Here is a 20,022-nt window from a genome sequence, read left to right on the forward strand (position 1 = left end):
TGCCCAGGCAGAGCCAGGCAGTTCCCTTTCCCTGGACTGTGTGGTCTCTGGGTATAATATCAATGACCACCATTAGTGCTGGATCCGACAAGCCCCAGGGAAAGGTCCGGTCTGGCTAGCAGCCTTCAGAACAGGTTACACCACCTACATCACAGATGAGTTCAAAGGACGGGTTACCCACGCACCAGCGGTGCCACCGCCAGGCTAAAGATAAACAGTCTCACAGCTGCAGACACGGCTACTTACTACTGTGCCAGAAATACACAGTGATCACTGCCTGGCTTCCTCTCCTGCAACATCCCTCCTGGAACTGCCCTCCCAGCTCTGTCCTGCATGAACTTTATCCTGGGGCACAGGGACAGTAAAAGGCCCTATGCGTCAGTGGGGTCCCACCTCAGTGCTCAGAGTACGGGCTCCTTGGGGAACAGGCCTTGCTCTGCTGCCTCTCCAAAGGGTTGAATTTTACCCTGAGAGATTCATGGCTTTGGGCTCTGCCATTTTATCTCGTGTTCTTCAAATCAGATTGTGATCGGGCAGCAGCATGGCCTGCTGGTCAGGCCACTGCAGGGGAATCAGGAAATGTTGGTTCTGCTCCAGGCTTTGCCACAATGTGAAGTGAATTTTACTCCGTGAGTAGCTCCATGGCTCCGGATTCTCCTCTTGGTAACAGTGGCTGTAGACTGGAGTCTCTCCTAATTTACACAGGAGTACCTGAATGGATAATCAGCCCCATGACACCAGTGAACTTAGTCCTGACGAACACCACGGTGAATGTGTCTTATTGAGTCTTATTGAGTGCAATGAACTTACTTCTGCTTTACACCAGACTGATTAAGAAAATCAGGCTCTTTGAGTACAGTGAAATCACTTCTGCTTTACACTGAGGTGCGGGAGGGGGGCTCTGTCCCATTGACTCCATTGTGACTAGTCACAGAATAAGTGCATACTCAGCATTCAGAAGTCCTCATCATTTAAAGTGAAACATTGAAATATTTGTATTTCTAGCCAAAGCTTGACCAACATCAAAAATAACCTTCAATTCAGGATCTCCCATGGCTCCCACCTCGGAAGGATCTGAGCCCCTCAAAAACAATAATGTATTTATCCCCACGACAGCCATGAATGGTAGGGAGCCATTGTTATTTGATGAGGAACGAAGTTAAAGGTTGACACGCTTGCTGAAAACAGCAGAGACCTTGGACAACCCATTCAGTTTTCCTTTAACTGACTGTGGTTGGGAAGAAAATTCCCCTACGGCTAGTGTATCCCAGTGACTCTAGTAGGAACCGATCTCACACCTTCTTGTCAAGCATTCGGTATTGGCTCCTGTTGGAGAACTGAGCTAGACGGACAGGACCTGAGCCGTTGGCGCAATTCCTCTGTTCCCATCACACAGTGAGCATGTGGCAGCGCTGGTAATGGACGTTGAGCTATTCAAGGGGCCTAAGGGAATTAGGCGCTTGGCTCCCAATGAGGTTCAAAGGGAGTTGGGTAGCTAACTTCAGCCTGAACACAGATCTCTTGAGTCCCACTGCACTAGTCAATGGTGCCTCGAGAGTAGGTGGGGAAAGACAGAAGGGAGACACAAAACTTCTGAAAATGCAGAATCGTTTGCCTTCCTCCATTTCCAAGAGCCAAGGATGAACAATGTACGGCCATTCTGTACAACGGCGGCTACGTGGCATGACACAGGGGGACGATATTGTGTAATGCCACACACGCTTTCAGCCAAGGAGTAGGAATGGGCAGCACGAGGCTGTTCTCTACAATGGCCACTAGTGATTACTTAGCGGACGGAGGGGAATGAGACAGAAACAGCAACATCCATTAATATGCACATGATGGCAGCAGAGCTCTGGGTGTCTTTTAGCTGGCGGTTCTCGTTTTCATCTGCAGCTGTGGTCAGCTCTGAAAACCACACGGACTTTCGATTTCATAGAAAGACACAGCTGAAGGCGTGTCTGTCTCCCCCCCATTTCCTGCCTACTTCCTAACCAAGTGTCAGAGGGGGAGAGATTTTGCAGGCACTGCACTGTTTTTGTGCTGAAAACAATTTTGGGAAAGGGGAGTTGGAATGAAAACCCCTCCAAACTAGAACTGGATGGCACTGCACAGCTCTGAAGAGTCTGGCACAGCATGGGGACGCCTTTCCTCCCTTGTCATCAAGGTTCAAAGGGAAATTGTTCTGATAGGGGAGTGGAAGGGGAAAGTTAAGGGAGCAGATCCTCACTTGGAGTAAATGGGTGTAGTGCCATTGACTTCAGTACAATGACATTTCTACTCCAGGCGGGTAGAAATTCTGGACTTAAATGTTCATTTTGATTTTACATTTCAAATTGTGACAATGCTAACATGGGGTGAGACTCTGTTTGCCATTACTCAGATCAAATAGTACTTTACTCCATGAGTAGATTCATTGGTCCCGATTCTCTTCTCACTCCTCGTGGCTGAGAGGAGAATCAGCTTCATTGATTCCAAAAGACACTCCTGATTTACACGAGAATGAGTGACAGGAGAATTAACCTTAATGAGTTCAATGGTGCTACTCTTGATTGACACCTGGGTGAAATAAGACTCTGATCCTCTGACACCCATGGAGTTACTCCCAGTTCAAACTGGGCTGCATAAAATGAGACTCAGTCAGATTGACTCCAATGGAATTACTGGTGATTTGGAGTGCGGTAAGTGGGAGAAGATTAAGCCAAAATAACACCAGTGGAATCAGTCCAATTAACTCCTTTCTGAGTAGTCTTGTTGGGGTCACTAGGCCTGCCTGAGCCAGAGTTCTTCCATGTTTAAACTCTGTCCTTCTATGTTTAACTCTAATCGGCCTCAAAAGCCAAGGACAGAAATTGGAATGTGTAAACAGCCAGTTAGCAATTACGACCTTGCTCATACCAGGTACCAAGCGATAATGATGAGGTTTGCATGTTTCTAGCTGGGGAAGGGGTAATAAACTAAGGGTAAACAGGACCAAATAACTGTTTAGAGGAGTGTTACTAACAAGCTAGATTTATAGCCCTAGAATGATTTCATTGCTTAAATGTATAAACATGCCTTCGGTAGAGAGGGGAGGGGGAGTAGACGGGGGGCGGTAGAAAGGGGGAGAGAGAGGGAGCTTAGTTCTAAAATGTATAAGAAGAGAGAAACTGTTTTTGCTGGTGTGCTTGATTTGACCTGTCTCCTTGCACTACTTTGAGATCTCAAATAAACTTTGTTTGTTTCTCCACCCCAGTATGTTTATTGACGCGAAGCACTCCGGGCAACGAACCCCACTGTTGCTGTCCTCGGGCCTCTGTGCTGGCAAAAAGCAACAGAGGGTCCTGTGGCACCTTTGAGACTAACAGAAGTACTGGGAGCATAAGCTTTCGTGGGTCAGAACCTCACTTCTTCAGATGCAAGTAATGGAAATTAAAAAGGTTTAAATTAATGACCAAACCTTCACTGGAAAGAAGCCTGGTTTGACAGACCTCAAAGATAACCTGCTGTTTTGGAACATCCACGCTGCCCATCATTGCAGTATCTCACCCCAGAAACATTAATACATTTATCTTCACAACTCCCATGGGTGGCAGGACACTTTGGCCGTCTCCATTTCGTAGACGGAAAACTGAGACCACAAGAAGAACAGGAGTACCTGTGGCACCTTAGGGCTGGTCTACACTGGGGGGGGATCAATCTAAGATACGCAACTTCAGCTACGAGAATAGCGTAGCTGAAGTTGACATATCTTAGATCAACTTAGAATCACTTACTTCACATCCTTGCAGCGCGGGATCAATGGCCGCCGCTCCCCCGTCGACTTTGCTTCCATCTCTCGCTGTGGTGGAGTTCCGGAGTTGACGGCAGAGTGAAGGGGGATCGATTTATCACATCTACACTAGACGTGATAAATCGATCCCCGATAGATCGATCACTACCTGCCAGTCCGGCGCGTAGTGTAGACACCCTTAGAGACTAACACATTTATTTGAGCATAAGCTTTCGTGGGCTAAGACAACAAGAACTAACTGACATTCCCTTAAAACTCTCTCTCTCTCTCTCTCTCTCTCTCTCTCTCTCTCCAGTGTGTGTGTGTGAATGAGTGTGGGGATATGAAAGGGAACATGAATGATAATGGGAATGGAGATCTGTGTCTCAGTGTCAATGCTGCTACTGGTCTGAAAGTCACTGGAAATGGAAATATTTTTGTTGTTATTCCTCAATATTACATCTTGGGGATGGTTTAAAAGCACGTAGCGTTCATATCACACAAGTTCTTTAAACACAACCAGGAGAAAGCTTCTGTCTACATTTTATTGCTTATTAATAATTAACTGAGTAAATGATCTTGATGATGATGCTTTGCGGTGAATGGGCAAAACGGGGTGGATCACTCAGTAATTACCTGCATAATAATCGTCTTTCACTGTAGCCTGAATCCTCCCTCGACTCTCCCCTAAAGAAAAACTCCCAGACACGCCGCTCTCGTCCCACTAATGTCAGGGAGGCTCCACTGCAAAACCTTAACTCTGTCCTCAGACTTCCCCACCCCCAGCTTCTCCCACCTGCACCCACAGGCGGCCCCCACACCTGTCCCAAAGCATGAGCCAGACTTGCTCAGATCACGTCCCTAGTGTCATGGATCATTTCAATGTAGCCGGTCACTGCTGGGAAGGGAAAGGGGCTTCCCCCAAATTCCTCCCAGCGCCCTTGGAAATCTTCCCTCTCCAGCGGGTGGCCGAGACCAATGGATCCCTGGGACGCGACCCCTCCCCAGACACTGACCCCCCCAACAGGACGTTACATGGCCCTTGTCCGCCTGGAACGGGGCTCCAGACTTGAGTACCCCCAATCTCCAATATCACCTCACAATAGCCAGGCCCTCAGTTCCTGAGTGAGGAAATACAGTCACTGCAGGGAGCTGGTCATTCCTCCCAGGTGTCCGAAAATGTCAGGAGACCCCAGCGCCCTGTGCCCGACACACAGGATGGGACAGTCTGACTCCTGCACCCAGAGCTCCAGGGCAAGTCAGTCAGATCACTGGCAGCAGTAATGTATTTCTCTTATAAAGCGGGGGCATGCAAATGAGGGAGGCAGTTTCCTGTTTAAATCTGTGCCTCTCCTTGCCCAGGCTGCACCTGGAGACACAATCCGCAGCCCCTGGGTCTGTGCAGTGACCAGCCAGTCCCCTGAGAACTTTCCCATCCAACGCCAGGGAAAATGGGATTTTTGCTCCTTGTAATTTTCGCTGTAGCAGCTTTGGAAGGTATTTTCCTCCTCTAAATAACTGGCAGAGTTAGAAGGATATTGTGTTACCGCTGTTTTTATACCGATATTAATGGCCTGTCTTTATTCTCAGGTGTTCGGTCCCAGGCGCTGGTGGAGTCCGGAGGGGATGTGAAAAAGCCCGGAGACTCTCTCCGCCTCTCCTGCAAAGCCTCCGGGTTCACCTTCAGCAGTGCCTACATGAACTGGGTCCGCCAGGCTCCTGGGAAGGGACTGGAATGGGTCGCTTATATAAGCAGCAGTGGGAGTACAATATACTACCTTGATTCAGTGAAAGGCCGATTCACCATCTCCAGGGACGATTCCAAGAGTGAGCTGTATCTGCAAATGACCGGCCTGAAGCCCGAGGACACCGCCCGCTATTACTGTGCGAGAGACACAGTGAAACAAAACCGATTTGTGCTCATACAAAAACTCAGGCTGCGGAATCGCCCTTCTCCCGGCAGCGGGGTGGGGGCAGCAGTGACACACACACCACTTCGGGCTCGGACAGGAGACCCGGCAACCAGGTGAATGTAACACAAACCTCCCCTCAGTTTTAACCCTTCCATTCCCTGGCAATGTGTCTCCCCTTCCTGCCCAGAGCCCCACTGGGCCTGCGGTGCAGAGATCCCTCGCTTCATCAGTGAACCCCAATCCGGAGTGAGTCCTGTTCTGAGTCGCTCTCCCCTCGCAGACCTGGCACGTTGGCTCTCCCGGGCCCGTCTCTGTGTCAGACTCACAGGACAGCGTCCGTCATTGTAAAGGGGACAAGCGCATTGGGGTTTGCATCAGACCCAACGGATGGAGCGAATTGCTCCTGGGGCCAAATCCTCCGCTAGTGTAAAGTCACCGCAACTGCTGTCACTAGACTCCAGTTACTCCAGATTTACACCAGGAAGGCTCTGGCCATTTCAGCAAACTGGGACGTTTATCGCATTAATGCAGCGGAAGGTGATTAGTTCATTATAACCGATGTGGGGCCCCTCACCGTGGTATCTCCGCCCTTCACAAGCGGCTATTGCCTTTATCCTCACAACACTGTCCCTTATCCCCTCTTATCCTAGGGGCCGCAGAGGGCTGCAGATCCATAGACAATACCCAATGGGTGCAGGAATAGGAAGTGTCACCAGGCCAGGAGTAAAGTCAGGTTTTATGTATATAATTCCCAGACAATATTCCATCGTGTTGCCCATCGCTCCATAGTGTGTGTGATCTCTGGTCAAGTATCAGACAATGTATTAAAGAGAGACCCTCACAGCCTTTGCTAGATTCTCTGGCTACTCACCTGAACCCCGCGCTCCACACACCTACCCAGGCCCCACACACTCCCTGCTTCCAGCTTAACCCCCTTCGGGTCAATCCAGTACATGCAAAGCTGACAGCTCCCACTCCCTGGTTAAATACTGACAGTAGCACCTCAGACAAAAGACCTGACTCATTGGGGCTCCCTTCCCGTCCCACCACGATGCTCTTTGCATTACGAAACTTCATTTGACCGACTGGAATCTCACATCGATTTTTCGAACATACAGTTGAACTATACTGTAAAGGACAGAGTCATCCCTGCTCTAACTCAAGGACTGGCTGTGATGAAGTGGGGGGGTTCTTGTTTTCGGTGGGGTTTCAATGGTTCGCATGCGGAGGGGGTGGGACTCAGTTTCCCTGGGGGTTACTGGTTTAATGAGGGGAGGGGAGAGGGAGTTTGTTGTTACAGAGGATCGGAGAGGGAACGTGGGACCCCAGCCAATGGCCAGGAGGATGGATACCCCAGCGACCGGTGACCTGAGACCCCGACCCGGAGACCCAGCTCAGGAGATGCAGCCGGTTCTGGCCAGTGGGAGAACAATGGGCTGCAGAGTGAGGACCCAGTGACCTAACCAGCCGGTTCCAGCCTGAGGACAGAAGCAAGGAGAAGAGGAGTCCCCAGTTTATGACCCTGTTTACCTGGAGAGAAGACAATGGACAGAGGCGGGGCTTGGGGCCGGGGATCTCAGATGCCCAGCTGGGAAGCAGGAGGGCTCGGGGTTGGAGAGGGGGAGCAGGCAGAGCCCACCTGGATGCAGAGAGACTGGGATGTGCTGGGCTGAGGGAGGCCAGGCCTGAGGCCCTGAGAGTTTCCTGTGCTGTGTTCAACTCTCAATAAATCCTCCTGTTTTATGATGGCTGGGAGTCACTCCGGTCTAGAGAACAGGGTGGCATCAACCCCTTCGGGGGGTGGAGGCCCCAAGGGTCCAGAGTGAGTGGACTCCTTGAGGGGGCCCACGGCGAGAGACAGACGTGCTAAGGCTCAGAGAGGTGTGGCTCCAGGAGGTGGAGGGGCCTGACCCCGGGAGAGAGTGGACCCCCGAGAAGAGCTGTCTCACTGAAAGGGGCACCCCCCACAGACCGCACGGGGCCACGAGTGGGCACGATCTGTGAGTCCGTGACACTGGCCCAGGAAGTTGATTTGACACAAATGAAACATCATACAACTCCTCTGACACCTAAGGAATGAAAGAGCAAAGTGGGTGCAAATCATTTCTCCCTCCTCTTTGTACAGATGGGAATGGCCTCAGAAGGTTCACCTCAAGGCAGAGTCGGGCCCCAGACATTTTTAATTTCATTATTCACTATTCATATCTCTTTTCACCAATTGCTTTCCTCTCCAGGGCGTCTTTTAGACTTTAAACTCATAGACTTTAAGGTCAGAAGGGACCATTATGATCATCTGGTCTGACCCCCTGCATGCTGCAGGCCATAAAACCGTCCCTACCCCTTCCCTGGACTCTGCTGCTGAAGTCCCCAATCCTGTTACTAGTGACTTCAATCGGCAGAGACCCTCCTGCTAGAGATCCCTGCCCCATGCTGCGGAGGAAGGCGAAAAACCTCCAGAGGCTCAGCCAATCCGCCCTGGAGGAAAATTCCTTCCCGACCCCAAATATGGCGATCAGTAATACCCCGAGCATATAGGCAAGAGTCTCCATCCTGACCCCTTTTAGCCATTATGCTATTTACCTACCATTGCTTGGTTTTCTTGACTACTATGTTTTACCATTAAACCATTCCCTCCATAAACTTATCTAACTTAATCTTAAAACCAGACAGGTCCCTCGCCCCCACCGTTTCCCTCGGTAGGCCGTTCCAATATTTCACCCCTCTGACGGTCAGAAACCTTCGTCTAATTTCAAGCCTGAACTTCCCCACGGCCAGTTTATATCCATTCGTTCTTGTATCCACGTTAGTACTAAGATGGAATAATTCTTCTCCCTCCCTTGTATTAATCCCTCTAATATATTTAAAGATAGCAATCATATCCCCTCTCAGCCTTCGCTTTGTCAGACTAAACAACCCAAGCTCCTCTAGTCTCCTTTCATACGACAGGTTTTCCATTCCTCTGATCATCCTAGTGGCCCTTCTCTGCACCCGTTCCAGTTTGAGTTCATCTTTTTTAAACATGGGAGACCAGAACTGCACACAGTACTCCAAATGAGGTCTCACCAGCGCCTTGTACAACAGAAGCAGGACCTCCTTATCCCTACTAGATATACCTCGCCTAATGCATTTGGTAGATTGTCCTGACCCAATCTGATCCAGCAGTGAAAAAGTCTGGCATGCGCTGTAGATGGATGTAAGGTGAACCTCTACATCATGCCTTGGATCCAAAAGGCTTCCGGGAAGAAGTGGGAGTGGACGCTTTACTATCATACTTCCTATACCAACAGCTTCTGGCCTAAAACCCCAAGGGGTGGGGGGCATGGGGGGACTCACAACCTCCAAAGACAGCTCCACCTCTATTTACACAAGCAGCCTAAAGGACATGTACATAGAAATGTTAGCTCTCTCTCTCTCACACACACACACAATATTCTTCCTGAAAGGCAGCGACTTTATAGTACTTTATAATTGTTCAGAATCCAGACCTCTAACACACAAGAACCAAAGACAGAGAGAGACAAAGCAGGCTGCTCCCGAAGGGAGAGAGGCACAACCCATCCCCATCCTGATCTACCATGGCTCTTTGCAAAGAGACTGTTAAAAAATCCAGATCACAAGCTTCCCTACGGAGCCCAACAGCCTGCATGCAGGAGAAGGAAACTCCTTTCAAACTGAAAGTGATGGCTTCAAACGTTAAAGCAATTTTCAATAAACCACAATGGACTATTGACACTTCTGCCTCCAAGGCTACTAAACATTATGTGATTCTATTTATTCTGCCCCCCTCCATTAACATTATGACGTAACTCCTATCCGCCCATCTATTAAGGCTACAGTTTAAGGTATAGACTTTAGGGTTACAGCAAGACTTCAGGCCTCCGGGTAGGATTAAAATTAGCTCTAGGTTTAGGGTTAGAGTTAAGATTTATGGATACAAATAGGGTTAGGATTTAGAGACAGAGAATAAATTTGAGGTTCAGGTTACAGTTAAAGGTTAATGTGACAGGTCATGTTTAATATTAGGGCCAAATTTAGGATTATGGTTTGCTTATACATTTAAGGTTGGGGTTAGAGTAAATGTTAAAGATTACGGTTATTTGTTACCCTTAGAAATACGGTTACAGTACAAATTTAGATTTGTGTTCAGTTAAGAGTTAAATTGTGGGTTTGGTTTTATCTTTATCGTTATGTTTTAGGTCAGGCTTTAGTGTTAGTTTCAAGATAGTGATGTAGGGAGGGGGGTGAGTGTTAAAAGTCAGGGTTAGAATTTACACTGAGGGTTAGAATTGCCTTCACGGATGAAGTCAGGATTTAGTGATAGAACTAGGTATTCCTTTAGCTCTCAGGTTGAGATCAATATAAAGGTTAAGGTTCAGGTTTATGCTCAGGGTTAGTGTTAAATATGGGAGTTAGGGAGAGGAGAAAGAAGATGCCAACTGGACTCCTTATAGTCCAATAGGAAGCTCTAATCCAGTGGTGCTAGGACCCCGACTGGGAGAGGGGGGTACCCCAGAGATAAATTGCTGGCCCTTCTCTCAGCCACACACAAAGAAACTGAGTTTGTTCTAGGAAATAATTGGAGTCTCTTATCAGAAGGGAGATATGCAAATAGGGTGAGAATTTCCTGTTTGAAGCTAAAACAACAAAGAGTCCTTGTGGCACTTTAGAGACTGATAAATTTATTTGGGCGTAAGCTTTCATGGGCTATAGTCCACTTCATCAGATGCATGGAGTGGAAAATACTGTAAGCAGGTATAAATACACAGCACATGAAAAGATGGGAGTTGCCTTATCAAGTGGGGAGTCAGTGCTAACGAGGCCAATTCAATCAAGGTGAATGTGGCCCACCCCCAACAGTTGACAAGAAGGGGTGACTATCAACAGAGGGAAATTTATTTTTTGTAGCGACCCAGCCACTCCCAGTCTTTATTCAGGCCTAATTTGATGGTGTCAAGTTTGCAGATTAATTCCAGTTCTGCAGTTTGTCATTGAAATCTGTTTTTGTTGAAGTTTTTTTGTTGAAGAATGGCGACTTTTCAGTCTGTTATTGAGTGGCCAGGGAGATTGAAGTGCTCTCCTATTGGTTTTTGAATGTTACAATTCTTGTTGTCTGATTTGTGATCATTTATTCTTTACTTTACTTTGCTGAGCTTTGGACAAGCCCGACAGAAGGACAATCGTTCTGGGGTCAGAGCCTCACAGGTGTGAATTCTGGAAGCTCCACGGATCCCAAGGCTGCTACCCCGACTGACGATAGCTGGTGTTCTGGCCCATTCATTCAAACAGATTAAAACATTGGTACCAGAAGGGATCTAGTGATACAATGAGATGAGGACCAGGCACCCACCCAGTTGAAATGGAAAGTCTGATTTAACAGGTATTCTTATCTATACATGTACGGATTTTTTCAGTACCCAACAACAATCAATCAGCACTAAGCAAAATGGAATAAATAAGAACCCTTTACTGTTATCAACATGCAGTTCTCAGTTATTGATTATTGATAGCATATCAACAACCAAGACTGGATTTCTGAAAAATCCAAAGAGGCCCCCTCTTTATGATTTGGGAATGGGTTCTTAAGAATGAAGCTTCCTGCCAAAGACACCCCTTTTCTCAAATGTCACTGAAATCTAGAGAGCAGGCAAGACATTTGTGCCTCTTATAAGGAGGGGAATATGCAAATGGAGGCATCAGTTTCCTGCTTAAATCTCTCTCTTTCTGCCCAGGAGGCACCGAGAGAGACAATCCACAGTCCCCTGTGTCTGTGCAGTTACCAGCCAGCCTCCCTGAGAATTTCCCCCTCAAACACCAGGGAAAATGAGACTTTGGCTCCATTTACTTTTCCTTGTGGCTTCTCTGGCAGGTATTTTCTCTGCACAAATCCACTGCAGAAGCAGGAGACTATCACTGCTTTTCTGCAATGATATTAACATAGATGGCAAAGTGTGATTACTTATTTTATTCCCCCTCATTCTTCCCTCCTCCCCTCTCCTTACGCAGGGGCCCGGTCACAGATTGTTCTGACCCAGTCCGGTCCAGAAATGAAGAAGCCCGGAGAATCCACTCAGTTGAAATGCGCCGTAAGCGGGTTCACTGTCTCCGGCTATTACATGGCGTGGGTCAGACAGGAGCCGGGAAAGGAGCTGGAGTGGCTGGTCAGCTATCACACACCTTCATCTACAAATTACTACTCTGACAGCATCAAGGGGCGATTCACAGCCTCCAAGGACAGCTCCAATTTCTACCTGCAAATGACCAGCCTGAGAGCAGAGGACACCGCCGTGTATTACTGTGCCAGAGACACACACTGAGGGAGAAACCATCTGAGCTCAGACAAAAACCTCCCCCTGCACAGACTGGGGAAGGGATTTCCTGGGGGAGGCGCTCTCGCTCCGCAGCAATGAGAACAGACCAAAGTATCTCCCCTTATCCGCACCACACAGTGACTCCACTGACTCCATCTCCCCCGGGGAGCGCAGGGAGCAGATGCCCAGGGTGGATTTCAGGGAGGAGCAGGTGCGTCCGCCCTCACTCTGTGGACACCCGCAGTGACTCCCCAGGGCTTTCTGATCAGACACGCTCCAGTTTCAGGCTCCCTCATTCTCCCACTGAAGTCACTGAAGAAGCTGATCCCTCAGCGAAGAGCAGTGGGAACGCTGAGCCCGGAGTGCGGATTATGGGCCGGAAGGGTCTGGCCAATAAACTAGAAGTGACCTTCCCCGGCAGCCCATTGATAAACCTCTGTGTGAAATTCACCCCTTTGTAAAGGGGCATCACAAGGGCCTGTCCAGGTACTGAGCGCCAGGGGTGACTTTTCTCCTGCCCCAGCAGCACTGACCCTTCTCCTCAGACTGAGGAGTTTGACCCCAAAACCCTTTCCAACAACACAGCCCAAAACAGAAAATTCCCCGAATCATCTTTGCATAGTTTGTCTCCGTCCTAATTTTCCAGATTCCCATGAACAAGGAATAGTTCAGTAATGGACCTGGCTCCTAGGTTATACCATTGACACCAACATCAAAATGAGGGATGGGGCAGAAACAGACAGACAGACAGACTTTCTCCAGTCAGTAATTTCATGGTTGCAAATCTCCGGTGGGCAGAAGAAATAGCAGAAGGGAACATTCCGTGTTACAGCTGGACTCTGGAATCCACCTGCCGTGAGACTTAACAACGCGACGCTGCGTCACACACCTGACACTTCCTAGATCCCCCCGTTATATTGTCCCTCCCCACCCCTGGCCCATGCAAATGAGCTCCCCGGGGCCCTGTTCATAGCCCAGCCGCAGGCCGCTCACCCCGCTCAGAGCCAGCGCCGGGCTTCAGCTTCCCATCCTGCCTGGGGAACGAGCCGCCAGCCACAGACATGACCCCCAGCCTGGCCATCGCCTTCCTCCTGCTGCTCCCAGCGGGTATGGGCGGGATCTGCACTGCCGCTGGGCGCCCGGTACCGCATGTCCCCTAATAATTGCACCTCTGGGAATCACTGCAATATTTCCACTTTATCTCCCCCTCTGCAGGTGTCTATTCCCAGATTAATCTGGTGGAGTCTGGTGGGGGAATCAAGAACCCCGGGGAGACCCTCAGACTGACCTGCACCGTGTCCGGATTCTCTCTCACTAGCGACGGGGTGCACTGGGCCCGCCAGCCAGCGGGGAAGGGGCTAGAATGGATGGGAGGTATCTGGGCTGGTGGAGGCAATAACTATAATGATGGTCTAAAAAGTCGCCTCCCCATCACCAGAGACACCTCCAAAAGCCAAGTGTCCCTGCAACTGACCGGCCTGCGACCCGCAGACACCTCCGTGTGTTACTGTGCCAGACACACAGTGAGGGGAAACCTAGCAGAGCCCGCACTAACATTAACCTTGTGGGGAACCAGCCTTCTGGACTCTGGAGTGAGTCACAGACAGAAGCAGCAGCCGACACAGCGTCCTTCCAGCCTGGTTATTCACTTCGCACAGATTCCATGGCAAGTTACAAGCACTTGTGAATTTAGCACCTCCTCATCCAGAGTCAAACAGGTAATTAGAGCTTCAAAGACTCAGAAGGGAACCCAGGAGTCCTGACTCCCAGGGCCCTGCTCTACGAATCGTCTATCATTCTGCCAAGAAATTAGAGGGAAAACACCAGGAATATTCACTGTGTAGCAACTAGACTATTCTTCCCTCCCTTGGCTGGGAAGATACAAAAGGAGTCTTTATACCGGTACCTACTGCAGACTGCATTGCCCGACTATCATATTAGAGCCAGGAATAGATGCCAGATGTTCTGTTCGGTGGCTGAGAAAATTGGTATCACTCACCGAAGAGCACAATGACCAGAGCAAACAGCCAGTATGTCACTCTGGCTCTACGTCTGCAACGTGCTGAGCCGGCTAAATCTACCCCCCTCAACCCACTCGTAATTCCCTGTGTGTGAAATGAACCCTTGTGAAGAGGTCCCAGAACAAGGGCCTACATCAGCGTGAAGTGGGATTTTAATATTTCACAGCCCTAGTGCTGCCTTCTTTCCAGGGGCCGACTGCTCCGTTTTTATAGCATTTCCCCTACATTGCTCCCATCCCCGGCTCTGTGTCCCCAATTCAGCCTCACACAAACATTTCATAAGAAACATGAAGATTTACGAGACCCATTCTGGACGTGCAGTGGAGTTGTAGATGGTTGTGGTCCTATCGCCTAAGGCCTCCAATCACAGACCAGACCCCAGAGTGCTAGGCACTCTACAAAGTGAGAGCAGAAGGACTCTTTCTTCCCCAGTGAGTTTACGATCTAGGTATCCATGGGAAGCGCGGTATGAGTGGGAATGGGAACAGGAATGGGAATGGAATCATCCGTATGAATTTCGATTTTTAATAATAATCTCCCTTCAGAGCTGCCTGCATCTTCGCCTACAGAAAGACTCCCAGACACACTGAACTCGCCATCCCAGGGAAACTTAACTCTACAGCGGGTGTCCCAGCCCAATGCAACCCTGTGACCCGACCCCTCCCCAGTCATTGACCCCTCTGTCTGAACGTTCCCCTGGGCAGGGGCTCCGGAGACCCCTTTCCCACGATTGCACAATTTGATGACAATCAGGCCCTACATTCATAACCGGGGAATTGGGTTCACACCCGCAGCTGCTTCTTTCCCTTTTACACCCCACCGCTCTGGGGCTGGGCGCTGCACAGACCCTCAGGAAGGGACAATCTGACTCCTCTCTGAGCCCTGGAGCAAGCAATTCACAGCCTGCAGGGAAGGAGTTTGGGTCCCTTATAAGGAAAGAGGTATGCAAATATGGGTGAGAGTTTCCTGTTTAAATCTGTGCCTCTCTCTGCACAGGATGCACCTGGAGACACAATCCGCAGCCCCTGGGTCTGTGCAGTGACCAGCCAGTCCCCTGAGAACTTTCCCCTCCAGCACCAGGAAAAATGAGACTTTGGTTCCTTATAGTTTGCATTGCTGCGGCTTTGGAAGATATTCGCCCCCCCCCCCCCCGCCCCGCCGCCAAAGATCTAGTGAAGGGACAAGGGGTTGATTTATGGTGGATGGGGCAATGGCTGTGATTTATCACAGAACTTTAATCCGTGGTCTCACCCAGTTTATTGGAAATGTGGTTCATTGGTCTCTTGTTGATTTTAATTCGCTCCTTCAATCCGTTGTTACTGTGGGGCTTTGTTTACCATTTGTTCTTTTCCCTTCTCCCCCAGGAGCCCGCTCGCAGGTGGTTCTGACCCAGTCGGGGCCAGCGCTGAAGAAGCCCGGAGAGTCCCATACACTGCAATGTGCCACCAGCGGGTTCACTCTTAGCAGCACCGCCATGAGCTGGATCAGACAGGAGCCCGGAAAGGGGCTGGAATGGCTGGTCAGCTACTATGATCCCTCCATCAACAATTACGCCTCCTCCGTCCAGGGCCGATTCACAGCCTCCAAGGACAGCACCAACTTCTACCTGCAAATGACCAGCCTGAGAGCGGAGGACACCGCCGTGTATTACTGCGCCAGAGACACAGTGAGGGGAAGTGAATCTGAGCTCAGACAAAAACCTTCCCCTGCAGTAACAGTGCAACGTCTCTGCTGCTGAGGGCGCTACCAGCCCCCGACTGCCAGGGACAGGTGATGAGAGCAGCCCAGAGAAAGTCTCCCAGGCTATAAATAGTTGCAGACTGGTGCAGTTTCATAATCGGTTTAATTCATACACCCCCTCCCCGCCTCCCGGAACTCCTCTGTGCCAGAAAGATTTATTCTCTCCCCCCATCCCCACGTTTTTTTCTACTCCAGACACACAAACATAACACTACTGGATGCACTGGGTCCGTCAGGCCCCCGGGAAGGGGCTGGAGTGGGTCGCCCGTATCAGCAGCGGCAGTGGGAGCAGCACATACTGCGGCGATGCAGTCACAGCGCGATTCACCATCTCCAGGGACAGTCCCAACACCCTGCTGTATCTGCAACTGACCGGCCTGAGAGCCGAGGACACCGCCCGGTATCACTGCGCGAGAGACACACCCTGCACACTGAGGGGAAGCCAGTCTGACAAAAAACTCCCGTGGCAGTAACCAGAGAAAGTCCCAGCTGGTTTGATGCTGACAGGCTGTGCACTGGGAGCTCACAGGAGACAGTAATTTCCTCCCTTTGAAATGGGGAAAATGAACCCGGCTGTTCAGTCAGATCTAGATCTACAGGAGGCGGAGATACCGGGAACAGGGTGTACCGCATTGGGTGTGGGGGGGATTCACTCGATCCCAATTATTCTATTACACACATTGATATGGGTTAAAAGGAATTATTATCTGCCAAAGAGAAATCCAAATATTCCCATGTTCACCTCTCAGTTCCCGTGTGGGGATAGAAAGCAGGAGAGGTGAAAACACAAACCCCGGCAGCTATAAAAGGGAACAAGGCTGTTCCCCAAATCCCTGTTGGTCAATGCCATAGAGCTGTGCAGTGTCTGTTTAGAGATGTATTTGACTCCCTGCCCTGTACATTGTCTCCCTTCTATTAGCCTCCTCAATGAACTGGTCTCCAGCCAGTCTGAGAGCCTAGGACCATGGTGCATTATGGAGCCAGCCACCCAACCACCCTCATCGTCTGAGTGTCCTTCAGTGTAACTGTCTATGGAACATTCCCCGAGAACATTCTCTCTCTCTCTCTCTCTCTCTCTCTCTCTCTCTCTCTCTCCAGTGTGTGGGAATGAGTGTGGGGATATGAAAGGGAACATGAGTGGTAACGGGAATGGAGATCTGTGTTTCAGCGTGAATGCTCATACTTGTCTGAAAGTCAGTGGGAATGGAAATATTGTTGTTGTTTTTGTTTGTTGTTATCCCTCAATATTACATCCTGGGGATGGTTTAAAATCATGTAGTATTCATAACACACAAGTTCTTTAAACACAACCAGGAGAAAGCTTCTGTCTACACTTTATTGCTTATTAATAATTAACTAAGTAAATGATCTTGATGATGATGCTTAACGGTTATAGATTTGGCGCTGGTTGTGGTCCTAGTGCCTACGTTCTCCAGAAGCTGGGAATGGGCGACAGAGGGTGGATCACTTGGTGATTCCCTGTTCTGTTCATTCCCTCTGGGGCACCTGGCATAGGCCACTGTCGGGAGACAGGATACTGGGCTAGATGGACCTTTTGTCTGACCCAGGCTGGCCTTTCTTATGTCCTTAATTATAGTCTAGGCTCCCAGAGTCCTAGGCACGGTACAAACACAGACCATAAACCTCTCTCAGTCCCACCGAGTTTACAATCCGAGTGTAAATGGGAAGTGGAGTGTGACTGGGAACAGGAATATAAACAAGAATATAAATATCAGCCGCACATAATAATCTTCCTTCACTGTAGCCTGAATCCTCCCTCGACTCTCCCCTAAAGAAAAACTCCCAGACACGCCGCTCTCGGCCCACTAATGTCAAGGAGGCTCCACTGCAAAACCTTAACTCCGTCCTCAGACTCCGCCTCCCAGCTTCTCCCACCTGCACCCACAGGCGGGCCCCAGACCTGGTGCAAAAATATAATAAATCTCTACCGAACACGGGATAGGATGGCAGAGGTGGCATAAGGGAGTTTAATGCCCAATCCTACTGGATTACGATAACATTTTGGTTCCTAGCTCCCTTGTGCTTTTTTCCCAACCAAAACCACAAGATAAGAGTTATAATTTCTCTTCTTCAAATATTCCTTCATTCCTAGGAAGGTGCTGTCCTGTACTGATATATGGATGAGAATGTTAAAGACCTTTAAGGGTGTAAAAGGACAAAATCCAAACAATGTACATTGAGTTTAGGCTTCCAAATACCTTAGGCTGTTTTGAAAGTTTCCCACACATGCCCCCACTGAGCCGAACTCACTGTCTCAGGGGGTAGGACGTGCTCCAAGGAGCGAGCCCCATGTGTAGACAGAGCTCACACTCTCTCATCTCTTATACTGATGCTGGGAAACTCGCATGCAAATCTCTGCCCATGAGGCTTCCTGTTTAAATCCAACCCCCTGATTGGACGAGCCACAGACTCCATTCAGAGACACAGAACTGCCCGGGCCTGGCTGCTGGGGACAGTTTGTACCTTCACTTAAGATGAACCTGCTACTGATTTTCCTGTTCATGCTGGAGGCCCCTTCAGGTACATGTCTGTTGGGGGTCTCATAGACTCATAGACTTTAAGGTCAGAAGGGACCATTATGATCATCTGGTCTGACCCCCTGCATGCTGCAGGCCACAAGACCCTTCCCTGGACTCTGCCGTTGAAGTCCCCAATCCTGTGTTTTAGTGACCTCAATCGGCAGAGACCCTCCTGCTAGTGATCCCTGCCCCATGCTGCGGAGGAAGGCGAAAAACCTCCAGAGGCTCAGCCAATCTACCCTGGAGGAAAATTCCTTCCCGACCCCAAATATGGCGATCAGTAAGACCCTGAGCATGTAGGCAAGAGTCTCTAGCCTGGCCCTTGTTGGCCATTATGCTATTTACGTACCATTGCTTGGTTTTCCTTGGCTACTATGTTTTACCATTAAACCATTCCCTCCATAAACTTATCCAACTTAATCTTAAAACCAGACAGGTCCGTCGCCCCCACCGTTTCCCTCGGAAGGCCGTTCCAATATTTCACCCCTCTGACGGTCAGAAACCTTCGTCTAATTTCAAGCCTGAACTTCCCCACGGCCAGTTTATATCCATTCGTTCTCGTGTCCACATTAGTACTAAGCTGGAATAATTCCTCTCCCTCCCTTGTATTTATCCCTCTGATATATTTAAAGAAAGCAATCATATCCTCCCTCAACCTTCGTTTTGTCAGACTAAACAACCCAAGCTCCTCAGGAGGGTTCCTTGCTGCAGTGACTGCAGAAGAGGAGCCTAAGGGAATCAGGTGCCTGGATGCCAATAGAATTCAGTGGCAGTTGGGTTCCCCACTCCCCCAGGAGCGCTCGCAGGGTGCTTTATTTTCACAAGTTCCCCACTCCCAGGGCATAGGGGCCTGGCTCACTGATTCATTTCTGCGTTTCCTTCCCAGGTGTCCTCTCCCAAGTGCAGCTGCGGGAAACAGGCCCGGGAGCAGTGAAACCCGGGGAGTCCCTGACAGTCACTTGTACCATCTCCGGAGACTCGGTTTCTAGCGACAGCGCGGCCTGGCACTGGTTCTGGCAGCCCGCGGGGAAACGGCCGGAATGGATGGGGCGCACATGGTACAGGTCTGGCATGTGGAACACTGAGTACGCCAGCTCTGTGCAGAGTCGAGGGATCATCACACAAGACACTTCCAAGAACCAGTTCTCCCTGCAGCTCCACTCGCTGACAGCTGTAGACACCGCCACCTATTACTGCGCCAGAGACACAGTGACCCAGAGCAAAGCAGGACCTGTACCAAAAGGGGAAGCGGTTTCTATACACACATTCAGGGCATTTAACGCTCTCATTTTCCTCTAAGAGGGACACAGGCAGGAATAGAGAAGCAAAGAGAATCGCTAAGAGTCAAGATTTCATGAAGTTCATGCAAGGAAACGATACCCTGATATTGCAGAACAGCAGTGACCACAATGTCATTTTCCACTGTAGGACTAAGGGTTAAACAAGGAAATCACCAGCAAACCCCAACTCTCACCATGTTCTCTCATCCCCAGCTCAACCCTCCCACTCACCTGCCATTCACATCTCAGGGCTCACTTCTGGGTCTCACTGGAAGAACTGGTGATGTCAATGTGCATAGGGTCGGGACAGGGAAATGGGAATTTGTGAAACTTCACAGAGTGGTAGGAACTGCAAAGTGAGTGAGAGCAATACACAGGGAAGCGCCCAGACGCTGTGGTAACCTCTGTATCAGAACGTACAGAGACTAGCCGAGAATAGAGAACCCTAGAGAGGACCTGGAAATGCCAT

At 49.6% G+C, this 20,022-nt stretch overlaps 1 gene segment (V, D, J or C); it reads left to right on the forward strand.

Moving 5' to 3' along the window:
* Positions 1-20,022, forward strand: part of LOC122173242 (Ig mu chain C region secreted form-like) — a 1,717,225-nt gene that overhangs the window by 453,900 nt on the left and 1,243,303 nt on the right.

The sequence above is a fragment of the Chrysemys picta genome, chromosome 13, assembly GCF_011386835.1.
Source record: "Chrysemys picta bellii isolate R12L10 chromosome 13, ASM1138683v2, whole genome shotgun sequence".
Classification (NCBI taxonomy): domain Eukaryota; kingdom Metazoa; phylum Chordata; order Testudines; family Emydidae; genus Chrysemys; species Chrysemys picta.